Source organism: Hylobates moloch, unplaced genomic scaffold, assembly GCF_009828535.3.
Source record: "Hylobates moloch isolate HMO894 unplaced genomic scaffold, HMol_V3 SCAFFOLD_16, whole genome shotgun sequence".
NCBI classification, from domain to species: domain Eukaryota; kingdom Metazoa; phylum Chordata; class Mammalia; order Primates; family Hylobatidae; genus Hylobates; species Hylobates moloch.
In genome coordinates, this window is record NW_026652291.1 from 14,997,583 (window position 1) to 15,009,698 (window position 12,116).

Here is a 12,116-nt window from a genome sequence, read left to right on the forward strand (position 1 = left end):
TCCCTGAGCCCACCATGTCTGGAGTCTTTCCAGGCATGATCCAGACATGAGCCCACTTAATCTTCACACAAGTCAACAAAGCAGGTCCTGTTACCAACCCCTTGTCTGTAGACTAGGAAAGCGAAGCACAGAGGAGTTCGGTATCTTGCCCAACGTCACACAGCTCCAGTCTCCACAGCATCAATGCTGGGCTATGTCCCCTCACAAGACTCTGCCCCAGGAACTACCTTTTATAGAAGGGCAGGATCACTGGCTATGGGAGAGGGGCTGGCAGGAGCTGGGCATGCTTAGTGTGAAGATGAGATGGCTTGGGGACCTGGGAGCTGGAGGGGAATTCTTGGAATTCCTCTCCCCATCTGTTCCTCTTAGGTTAACTCTTGCCCATCTCTTAGCACTTAACTCAAGGGTCTCCTTCCCCACCAGTGCCCTCCTGGATACTTGCAGGGTCCAGGTGATTATCTCGTTGCATCTAGCATTTTCTCTGCACCAGGCACTGGGCGAAGCATTTGATGCATTCTCTCTTGGAATCCTCGTGGCTTCTCTGTCTATACGTGGCTTGGCCAGGCAGGGGTCTCTGGTAGCAGTAGCAGAAGCCCCTGGGGCCAGCTTAAGAGAAAGGAGGCATTTGTTGGGAAGCTCTGGGAGTGTTGGGGACCCCTGGTCTCACCAAGGATTCCAGCCAGGCACTGGGAACTTCCTATCTCCTCCCTGCCTCTCATTCTCTGAGGCTACAACATTTCTTCTTGTGCATTTCTCCTTGTGGCCCTGAGGCCCCTGGGACAGAAGTCCCTTCGGTGTAGGAAGAACGCCTCAGTCAGGGCTGTCCAGCCACAAAAATAGACTAATAGATTCCAACTATTATTTTATTTATTCACCTTTTCTTGCTTCCTTTCTTTCATTTTTCCATCCTTCCTTCCCTCCAGTCTAATGCCCATTCTATCCATCCATCCATTCATTCATCCATCCCTCCATCCATCCACTCTTTATCCTTCTATCCTTCCACTCAGTATCTATCCTTCTTTCAGCTGCCTGGGAAGACAGTGGTGACCCACCCTGGACGCATGCAGGCAGTGATGCAAATGGGGTGGAGAAGAATGTCCCAGCTCTGATGGGCCTTGGGTTCAGGTGGCCTTCTAAGGGCGGGTCCCATTTGAGCCACTCTGGGCTGTGAAATCCAGAATCCTGTTTCCAAATCCCTCCTCAGTGTCTCCCTGGGATGTCCAGTGGGCACTTCAGACAGAACACATCCAAATCCGACTCCCATTCCGTCCCCCAGGCTGCGCCTTCTGCAGTCTCCCCATCTCTGGGGATGGCAACTCCGTGCTTCCAGTAGCTCAGGCCAAGACTTCCAAGTCATCCTTCAATCCCCTCTGTCTTCCATTCTGATCCATCCACACATCCTGCTGTCCCTACCCTCGGAATCTATCCCAAGTCTGATTTGTCTCTCCACGGCCCTGGCCGTCACCCTGGTCCAAGCCGTCACTTCTCATCTGGGTAACTGCTAGAGCCTTCTAACCAATCCCCTTTCCTCCACAATCCATTCTCGCCACAAAAGCCCTTTAAATCTAAGTCAGATCATGTTCTTCCTCTGCTCTAACCCTGCTGTGACGCTGAGCAGAAGCCAGTCTGTATGAGGGCTCCCCATGGCTTGGTCCCCTTGCCCCCTCACTTCCTTCCAACCACGCCTCCTGTGCTGGGTCCTCCTCCAGGCCAGCCACATTCCCCTCCTCCTGGCCTTTGCACTGGCTGTCCCCTCTGCCTGAAGCCCTGTTCCCCCACATCTGCATGACCAAGCCCCTCAGCCCCTTTGAGTCTTTGCTCAGGGGTCACTTTCTCAGTGAGGCCCACTCTGACCTCTGTTTAAAAAATTGCAGCCCCCTGACCCCCAACACATTACCCAAGCCCATCCCCGCACTCCCTACCCCCTTACCCTGCTAAGCTTTTTCTGTTTTTCCCAGAGCACTAACCACTTTTAATGTGCTGTATAATTTAAATTACTTTGTTCATTATTATCTGTCTGCACCCACTAGGATATGAGCTGTCTGGGTGCATTAACTTTACTTCTGCTGACCAATGCATCCTAATCACCTCCGGTATCCTAATCACCTCCAGCTTCCTAATATCAGCTCCAGCATCCTAACCACCTCCAGCATTCTAATATCACCTCCAGCATCCTAACCACCTCCAGCTTCCTAACCACCTCCAGCATCCTAATATCAGCTCCAGCATCCTAATATCACCTCCAGCATCCTGATCACCTTCAGCATCTTAATCATCTTGTGACTGATTCAGTATAGTTGCTCAAATGGTAAATACAGTGGCAAGGGAGGGGCTGCAAGTCAGGAGACAGGGGCCTGGGGATGCCCCTTGCAGCTGGTCGGGGCAGAGGTCCCCCTACATCTGGCTTGGGGGTCCAGGCAGATTCAGCCCAGTCCCTCTTTCCCTCTTCCTCACTCCCATGTAGAGAAGGTCATAACCTGGAGGGGCACTGGTTCTGAGTTGTATCCATGGAGGGCTCAGGAGAGCTAAAAACCAATTTTGTTCGTATAATTCCAGAGGTCACTTGTTTTTCAGGGGGAGAAGGTTTTCCTTTTTTCCTCACAGCATTTATCAATTTCTAACATACCACACCATACATTTATACATTTACTTACTTGTTAAGTTTCTTTCTCACTCTGTTGCCCAGGCTGGAGTGCAGTGGCGCAACCACAGCTCACTGAAACCTTGACCTTCCAAGGCTCAGGTGATCCTCCTGTCTCAGCCTCCCAAGTAGCTGGAATAGCAGGCATGTGCCACCTTGCCTGGCTAAATTTTGTATTTTTAGTAGAGATGGGGTTTCGCCATGTTGCCCAGGCTAGTCTCAAACTCCTGGGCTCAAGCGATCCTCCTGCCTAGACCTCCCAAAGTGCTGGGATTGCAGGCATGAGAAAACATGCCTGGCCTTATTATGTTAAGTTTCTAAATGTATTATTTACCATTCATCAGATTATCAAAGGGCTTCTGATTTTAAACAGTAGAGAACTAGCTGGGAGGCCAAGGCAGGAGGATTGCTTGAGGCTAGGAGTTTGAGGCCAGCCTGGGCAACATAGCAAGATCCTGTCTCTACAAAATAAAGTTTTAATTAGCCGGGTGTGGTGGTGTGTGCCTGTAGTCCCAGCTACTCAGGAGGCTGATGCAGAAGGATTGCTTGAGCCCAGGAACTGGAGGCTGCAGTTATCTATGAAGACCTCACTGCACTCCAGCCTGGGTGACAGAGCGAGACCCCATCTCTAAAAGAAAAAAAGATGCCAGGCGCAGTGGCTCACACCTGTAATCCCAGCACTTTAGGAGGCCGAGGCGGGCAGATCAAGAGGTCAGGAGATCGAGACCGTCCTGGCTAACACAGTGAAACACCGTTTCTACTAAAAATACAAAAAAATTAGCCAGGTGTGGTGGTGGTCGCCTGTAGTCCCAGCTACTTGGGAGGCTGAGGCCGGAGAATGGCATGAACCCAGGAAGCGGAGCTTGCAGTGAGCCGAGATCGTGCCACTGCACTTCAGCCTGGGTGACAGAGTGAGACTCCATCTCAAAAAAAGAAAGAAAGAAAGAAAAAAAGACGGGGCCAGGCGTGGTGGCTCACACCTGTAATCCCAACACTTTGTGTGTTTTTTTAAAATTATTATTACAATATTACAATAACTAGGGATTTATTAAACCAACAAGTCATTCTTACAAAATTACAGTTAGTATGGGGTGGGGGGCAGTGATGGAGTTGGGAGGTGGGACCACTGCACCTAAGAGGGACGGCTTTGCTAAGGAGGGCCTGGGGTGCCTGAGTCCACCTAGCCTAGATAGGGGAGGGGAGGATGAGGAGGCAGAGGGTGTGCAGCAGGAGCAGGGTGGGGGACGGCGAGCTGAGCCAGGGGATGGGTTGGAACCAGCAGAATAGAGAAGATCAGGAGACAGGAGGGGAGGGCCTGGCTCCCCAGAGCTGGGAAAATAACGTGGGGTGTGGGGGGGAGCGGAAGAGAAAGAAGGGAGGAAGGGGAGGGGAGGAAAGGAGAGGAAAGGAGAGGAGAGGAGAGGAGAGGGGAGGAGAGGAGAGGGGAGGGGAGGGGAGGAGAGAGGGGCCACAGGCCACAGGAGCAGTGGTGCCTCAGAGCTGCCAACTCTGCCAGGAAGGGCTGTGGGTTCTGCTGGTGGTCTTGGTGCACTGGGCCTGGGGATAAGCACTTCTCTTCCAGGAAGAGAAGAGGGGGAACCCCTCTCTCATGGAGGGGGTCCAGGAGTTTGGATTAGGGGACATTCTGTCTGCTTTTCCCCCAATCTGCCCCTTGTTTGACAGGGGCCTTCATCTGGCCGGAGTGGGGTCTGTCTGGAGGTCTCAGCTGGACTCTGGGCAGGGTTGGATCAGGACTCTTCTTGCTGAGGGTTGGAAGACAAGGAACCCTACCACAGATCCCACTGTAGCAGCTCATCCCCTGGGCCTGTTCCCTGGGCTGCTGAATCTCAGCACTTTGGGAGGCTGAGGTGGGCGGATCGCTTGAGTCCAGGAGTTCCAGACCAGTCTGACCAACATGGTAAAATCCCGACTCCACAAAAAATACAAAAACTAGCCAGGCGTGGTGGTGCATGCCTGTAGTCCCAGATACTTGGGAGGCTGAGGCAGGAGGATCACTGCAGCCCGGGAGGTCGAAGCTGCAGTGAGCCATGTTCACACCACTGCACTCCAGTCTGGGTAACAGAGACGTAGAGAACCACTTGTCTCCATCATCCCACTGTTTTCCTTGTGCCCAGCAGGGTTCCTGGGCTCCCAGGCCTAAGTGTGACTCACCAGGCTCCCCTTGGGTCTGTGACTACAACCTTCATCCAGTTGGAGAGCTGACAGTTGATTCCCCAGACTTAGCTGGCCCCCGGACTCTCCCTCCTTGGCCCCCAGCCTGGTGGTTTCCGCACCCCCAGACCCTGTCCTTCGTCTCCTCAGGCTTTAACCCAAGCGGGGCCCTTTAGGTAATTAGCAAGAGCAAAATGGTGCCTGGAAGAGCACTGTGGTGCTCTCCATGGTCCTGAACCTCACTGGTCCCTGCTCAAGGTGAGTGAGGTGGTTTCTTAGCAAAGTAGTCGGCGGGGGAAGGGGGGATTTTGTGGTCCCAGAGGCTCCTCTCCCTCCCCCGTCCCTTTCCATGTCATACTTTTACTTCTCCACTTCCTGGAACTCTAAACCTGCTTTTCTGGCTTACATTAAACCATCTTATCTTTGAGGTCTTAGCTGAGTTGTCAGCTTCTCGGGAAAGTCTTCTTGGACTCTGCAGAACTGAGGTAGGTCTCCTCCTTCGAGTTCAGGTGGCGTCCTATATGTCCCACATTCCAGTGTGCAGTGACCACCTGTTGGGTCCCATCGGTCAATTGTAAGCTCTCAGTCCGTTTCCCTCACTGTTGTGTCCCCAGCATATAGATAATGACATTAAATTTTGGTTGCACAGAAAAATGAATTCATGAATGAAATGAATCTGTGGTGGATGGTCTAGGGGAAAGAATGCTCTCACAATCTGTGCCTACGCTTTGATTAAGCCAGGGCTATTCTTGTAGCCTCTGTGTTAGAAACACGGAAGAGAACAAGAGCACAGTCCTTCCCCAAAGGAGTATATGACCTGGTGGAGGAATTATAGTGGCTGATAATCTGAGCTCCATTTTACAGATTTGGAGACTGAGGCTGAGGGAGTGATGTGATTTTCTATGATTACATAGTTCAGGAGTGACAAGAGATGGAACTTGGCTCTGGACACTGTAGCCATCCCCTGCCTGTGCCATCACTTCCCGTCTCTAGATCAAACTGATGCGCCTGTGTAATGAAGACATCTCTAGGGAAATGTCCCAACACCAATTTCCATGAAAAATTAGAACCCATGGGTTTAGTCTCTATTTTGGGGGCCACAGCTTCTGGGGCCACTGAGATGGCACCAGGGAACGCCCTTGGTACCCAGCGAGTAGTTTCGTTGTCCAAGTTTTATCATCAGAAACCAGGTGGGAGGCCCCTTCTTTCCAATAACTGGATTCTTGGCAAGAACCACAAGGACATTTCACACTCCCAAAATGTCTGAGCAGTTGAGTCCCATGGGAAGTTTGTGGTAGGCATGATATGGCCCAGTCTGGCCTCAGTCTGATCCATGGCCAGAGCTCCTGGGATGACTCACATCCCATCACAATGTGGGCCTCCTGGGAAATTCCACTGATGTCATCTTGGGAACCTTCACCTGCAGGGTTCTGAGGGATGAGGACGGTAGGCCCTGCACTAGTGACAGTGTTCAGCTTATGGAACTGTCCCACATATCCATCACATGACCATATAAGAACCTGAAGAGTCCCGTGTCTCTGGGGTAGGCAAAGCCTGGATTCTGTGGGGCTTTGATGATCAAAAATGGGCCATTGTGTGTGTCGTTACTCAATATAGCTGTTTGCTTAAGAGACAGCCAGGGGTGGTGGTTCATGCCTAGACTCCCAGCACTTTGGGAGGGTGAGGCAGGTGGATTACTTGAACCCAGGAATTCAAGACCAGCCTGGGCAACATGGCAAAACCCCATCTCTACAAAAATATGAAAAAGTAGCCAGTTGTGGTGGTGTGCACCTGTGATCCCAGCTACTCGGGAGGCTGAGACTGGAAGATCCCTTGAGTCTGGGAGGTCGAGGCTGCAGTGAGCCATGATCGTGCCACTGCACTCCAGCCTGGGCAACAGAGTGAGACCCTCACTCAAGAAGAGATAGAGAAAGAGAAGTTTTGAAAACATGGTATCTTAGTCCATTCAGACTACTATAGTAAAATATCATAAACTAAGTGGTTTATAAACAACAGAAATTCTGGAGGCTGGAAAGTCCAAGATCAAGGTGCTGGCTGCTCTGGTGTCTGGTGAGGGCCTGTTTCCTGGCTCACAGACAACTGTCTTCTTCCTGTGTCCTCACATGGTGGAAGAGGTAAGGGAGCTCTTCAGTGCCTCTTTTATAGGAGTATTGATCCCCTTCATGAGGGTCTGGCCTGATGACCTCATCACCTCCCCAAGGCTCCCACCTCCTTATACCATCACAATGAGGATTAGATGACAACATATAAACTTTTGGGCAACATGAAACATTCAGACCGTAGCACATGGGGTAATAAAAGAAAAATAACGCAGAAGGAGTTGGGTGGGCAGAAGGCAGGAGAGAGCTGGTTAAGGACCTACCAGCCTTGAAGGGAGGCAGTTGGCCTCTGCTGGAAACAAACTTCAGGACCAACGTTCAGCCTGCTGAGGAGGAGGAAAAAGAGAAGGGGAATCAAATAGGGGCTCCCAGGACCCTGGCAGGGAGGTTGCTGAAGGCTGGCTTGGCTGGGAGCGGTGGCTCACACCTGTAATCCCAGCACTTTGGGAGGCTGAGGCGGGTGGATCACGAGGTCAGGAGATCAATACCATCCTGGCCAACATACTGAAACCTCATCTCTACTAAAAATGCAAAAATTAGCCCAGCATGGTGGCGTGTGCCTGTAGTCCCAGCTACTCAGGAGGCTGAGGCAGGAGAATCGCTTGAACCCAGGAGGCAGAGGCTGCAGTGAGCCGAGATCACGCCACTGCACTCCAGCCTGGGGTGGCAGAGTGAGATTCTGCCTCAAAAAAAAAAAAAGAAAAGAAAAAACAAAACAACAACAACAAAAAACAGGCTGGCTTGTGCCATTCCACTTAGTCTGAGAGCTGGGGCTGCTGACAGTGGAGCAAACTCAGCACCCCAACAAATTCACTGTCTGACTCAGCTCATGACGCTGTAACTCATTACTGTGGACAGGGCGGCTTCGACAATAAGTATGGATTTATTGCAGCTCTAAAGTCTGCAAGATCAGAGTACCAGCATGGTCGGGCTGCAGAGGGCCTTCTCCCTGGTCGCAGGCACCCTCACGTGGTAGAGGGATCGTCTTTCCTGTCTCTTCTCACAAGGGCACTAATTCCACTGTGAGGGCTCCTCCCTCATGCCCTAATCACCCCCAAAGGCCCCACCCCAAATACCATCACACTGGTGACTGGGGCTTCTGCATGTGAATTGTGGAGGGACACAAGCATTCAGTCCTTCGCACCCACCCACCACTGTATCTGGGAGAGAAGAGGAAGGCAGTGTCCAGCTTCCTGGAGTCCCTTTGTCTTCTGCATCCCCCTGGCTCCAGCAGCTGGCCTGCTTTCTGGGACTGGCCTGCTGTGTGGCTAGTCCCCTGTCTGCGATGTTTCCGGGTGCTCCGTGCCCACCTGACTCACAGCTGAGCCCAGGAGGGAGACCCCAGGGGGTCTGTGCGGCTTTGGGCATGCCACCGATCCTCTCTGGCCCAGTGTCCCATCTGTAAAATGGGACAGGCTAGATATTCTCTGGGAGGCCCCGGCACCGGATATGCCGAATCTCCCATCCTAGATCCTATGGGGGCAGGGCTGGGTCTTGCAGACAGGCCGTGCTGGCCCCAAATCCTGGCAGCAGCCAGAGCTGGCCGCCCACGCACAGGCAGGCGGGGGGAGGCAGGGTGCTGCAGCCTCGTTGCCAAGAGCACAGAGAACTTTCCACTGGGTCCAGGTTTTCATCACCATGGCAACTGCTGGGGGGTGGAAGCAGAATTTCTCAGCATTCCAGAGAGAGATTATATGGGGGAAGAAAGAACAAGAAAGTCAGACCTGAGCCAGGCCTGAGCGGTCAAGGCCAGCACCCCAGGGAGCCCCATTTCCTCTCTGGCCTCTTCACACCCTTCTCCCCACCTTCTTCTTTTATGGTTTCTCTCTGCCCCCTGTTCTCTCTACATCCCTCTTTCTTGGCTCCCTTCCCTGAGCCCCTGCTCACAGGAGGTGGCTAATCCGCATGTGCCGTGTGCCAGGCGCAGGTTCATGTGCTTCACAAGTGGGGACTCATTTAATTCCCCTGCTCTATGTAGGAGGCACCATGATCACTCCCATTTCACTGATGAAAAAATGGAGGCTTAGGGAGGTTAGGTGACTTGCCTGACTCACAGTAGATGGTGGACTTGGGAGTTTGATGGGACTGGGACTCCAGTGACTGCACCCTCAGTTACAAGGTATTTGGATGGTCTCCATTGTCTGAGAAACTCAGGGTCCCCCATTGAAATGCAGGTGAGGGTGGGAGGCAGAAAAGAGGCACAGGTGGCCCACACTCTGGAGACCCCGTTGGGCCTCCCCACTGTCTGTTCCTTCTGTCTACACCCCATACTGACAATCCTGGTTTGGGCCAGGGCAGAGGATGAGGCTGGCAGCCCATTCCTCCTGAAAGACTGCTTTGGGGCTGATTCCCTGGCCTTGGCCGACCAAAGCACTCTCATTCAGGCTCAGGAAAGACTCCCTACTTTAGGGATGGCACTGGGAAGTCCAGGGGGCCTAGAGACCTAGGTACCACTCCTAACACTCACACATTCCGCAGAGATGCCCTGCAGAGAGAGAACCTGGCCCAGGAAGCCTGGCTTGTGCCACACCATAATCCTGCAAGAAAATTCCTCAGAATTTCAGGCTTCAATGCCCTCCTTGCTGCCTCTCCGGTGAAGGTGAGGGGCAGATGGGAGGCCACATATAAGGATAGCAACTCAGCCATGCCAGTCACTTGGCATGGCCTCCATGGCTGGCCACTCACCAGCTTCTAAAGACCAGAACAAACTGGGGACTGGGAAAGTCCTGCTTCACTTCTGGGGACAGAGAACCTTCCATTCGTGGCTTTAAACATGGCTGAGTCCTCGCCAGGCTGGCTCTGCCTGTGCCTCACTCCCTCCTGGCTTCTGTATACTGCAGCGCAAGCTCCTCCACTCACTGCCTTCAGTGTGATTTTTGTCTTCTGCTCCTTCTACAGATTGCCCCATATTTCTTCCAAATCTCTGGCTCAAATCTCCAGCTCAAATCTCCAAGACAGAGATCCAGCCTGGACCTCTTAACTATTGGCATTGTGACTGGGCAGAACTCCCCCTCCAGGCCATCCCATTGGCTGCTTGCCAGGCTGCTGATTGGCTGCCCTGGGACTGGGGCTTCCCTCTGGTCCAATCAGCTATCACCAGGGAGGTGGCGTCCTCCTCCCTGGTGATACCTAATGTTACTGAATGTTGTTGATAAGATCATAGATGCAGTTTTTCATTGTTTAAGCCAGTCATAGTTGCTAATCCTTTGACCTGAACAGCCACCACCTCACTACTTGGAGTCATGCCATAAGCCTCTGGCAAAGAGTCAGTTGCTTCTCTGCTTCCATATGACAGTTAAGTTGGGGTTTCTGTTATTTGCAACCAAAGCCTCGTGGCTGACACCCATTTCGTAGGTTTATGGCAAGATTGAATGAGTTGAGACCTGTTTCAGGCTTAGCCATGACTTTATAGAGCTGAGGTGAGGGGATCCAGAATGGTGCCCCAGGAAACCTGGAGGTTCCACTCCCACTCATCAGCCTCCTTCCAACGGCCAGCAAAAAATGACCGGCGAGGCTTGTGTTTCATCTGCAGTTGTTGGTGGCTGCTCCGTGGTCCCAGGATGCCTGTGCTGGAAAGGACCAGAGAAATTAACTCATCCAACCACCTACTACCATTTGGACCAGGGGGGAACCCCAAGGCACAAACCAGGCTCTGAGAGCCCAGCTCTGGGCCAGGCCTCCCACCTGAAGAGCCAGCTTTCCATCACCCATATGGTAGGGAGGGTAATCAGCAGCCAGAGGCTTCCCCAGCCCCGCAAGGCTTGCTGAAATCTCTCATCAAACCAGCCTTACAAATGTCTCCTTGATTCCTGGAGCCTCTTCATTGAAGGGATTGCGGCTGTGCCTCCAGGGTATTATTCATGCCTCACTATGTAGGCAGAATGTCCCAGCCCAGTGCTGGGACAGGGAAGGATGGGAAGACAGGGCCATTCCAGGAGGCAGAGGCCAAGGTGTGGAAGATCACCCGGCCCAGTTCCCCCATCCCTAGCCTTGGATAATGCAGAATCACTCCTTTGTTGTTTTATGGGGTCTTCCCTGGCATGGATGAAAATAAGTCCCCTTTTCACTTTTCCCCACATGGCTCTTCATCTGGGACCGCTGAGGGGGCATGCCTACTTCTCCCCACTGAGCCCCACCTGGTTCTTTTACCCATCCACACTGGCCTCCACCTCCAGAACCCTCGCCACCCTGGTCATTGATGTCTGCCCTTTTTTCCAAAGTGGGGAGGACAAACTACAGCCCAAGGGCCAAATCTGGCCCACCACTTGTTTTTGTAAATAAAGTTTCATTGGAGCACAGCCACACGCATTTGTTTACTATTGTCTGTGGCTGCTTTTGAGCTACAAAGGCCAAGTGGAACAGTTAAAACAGAACCTGTATAGCACAAAGCTTAAAACGTTTACTACTTGGTCCTTTACAGAAAATTTCTGACTTTCGTTCTAAAGCATCAGTGGTCCCCTCCGTGGCACAGGGGACCTCAGGGATGACCATTTAGGATGGATACCTTCTTTCCCCTCCTTGGACCCCGTGTGTGACTGCTCAGTGCAGCCTCAAATGCCAGGGGCTTCAGTAGCCATGGCCCAGTACTGGCTTCCCAAGAACTCACGTGGCAACAGAGATGCCCAGGTCACATTGGCACAGCCTGCTGCTAAGGCCTGTTGCCAGGACAAGATCCCCCAGCCCTTGAGTTCTGCAGGACTCGCATTCATCTTTGCTTCTGTTTGCCTTTGTCACCTTTGTCCCAATCTCTTGCTTTATGAAGACCATTTTGAACCACGGTCTTCTCATCATGGGTCTCTCATCCACTTGTGCATTAGCCCTCTCAGTTTTGTGTTTTGTATACATTTCAACTTCCTTTCCGTATGTTCGTTCAAGTTGTTGACTTTAAAAGAGCCCTATGGGGCTGGGAGCAGTGACTCACATCTGTAATCCCAGCACTTTGGGAGGCCAAAGTGGGAGGATCGCTTGAGCCTAGGAGTTTGAGACCAGTCTGGGCAACACAGCAAGACCCCATCTCTACAAAAATATTTGTAAAAATGTGCCAGGTGTGTTGGCCTGTGCCTGTCATCTCAGTTACTTGGGAGGCTGAGGTGGGAGGATCATTTGAGCCCAGGAGGTTGAGGCGGCAGTAAGCCATGATTGTGCCACTGCACTACAGCCTGGGTGACAGAATGAGACCCCAT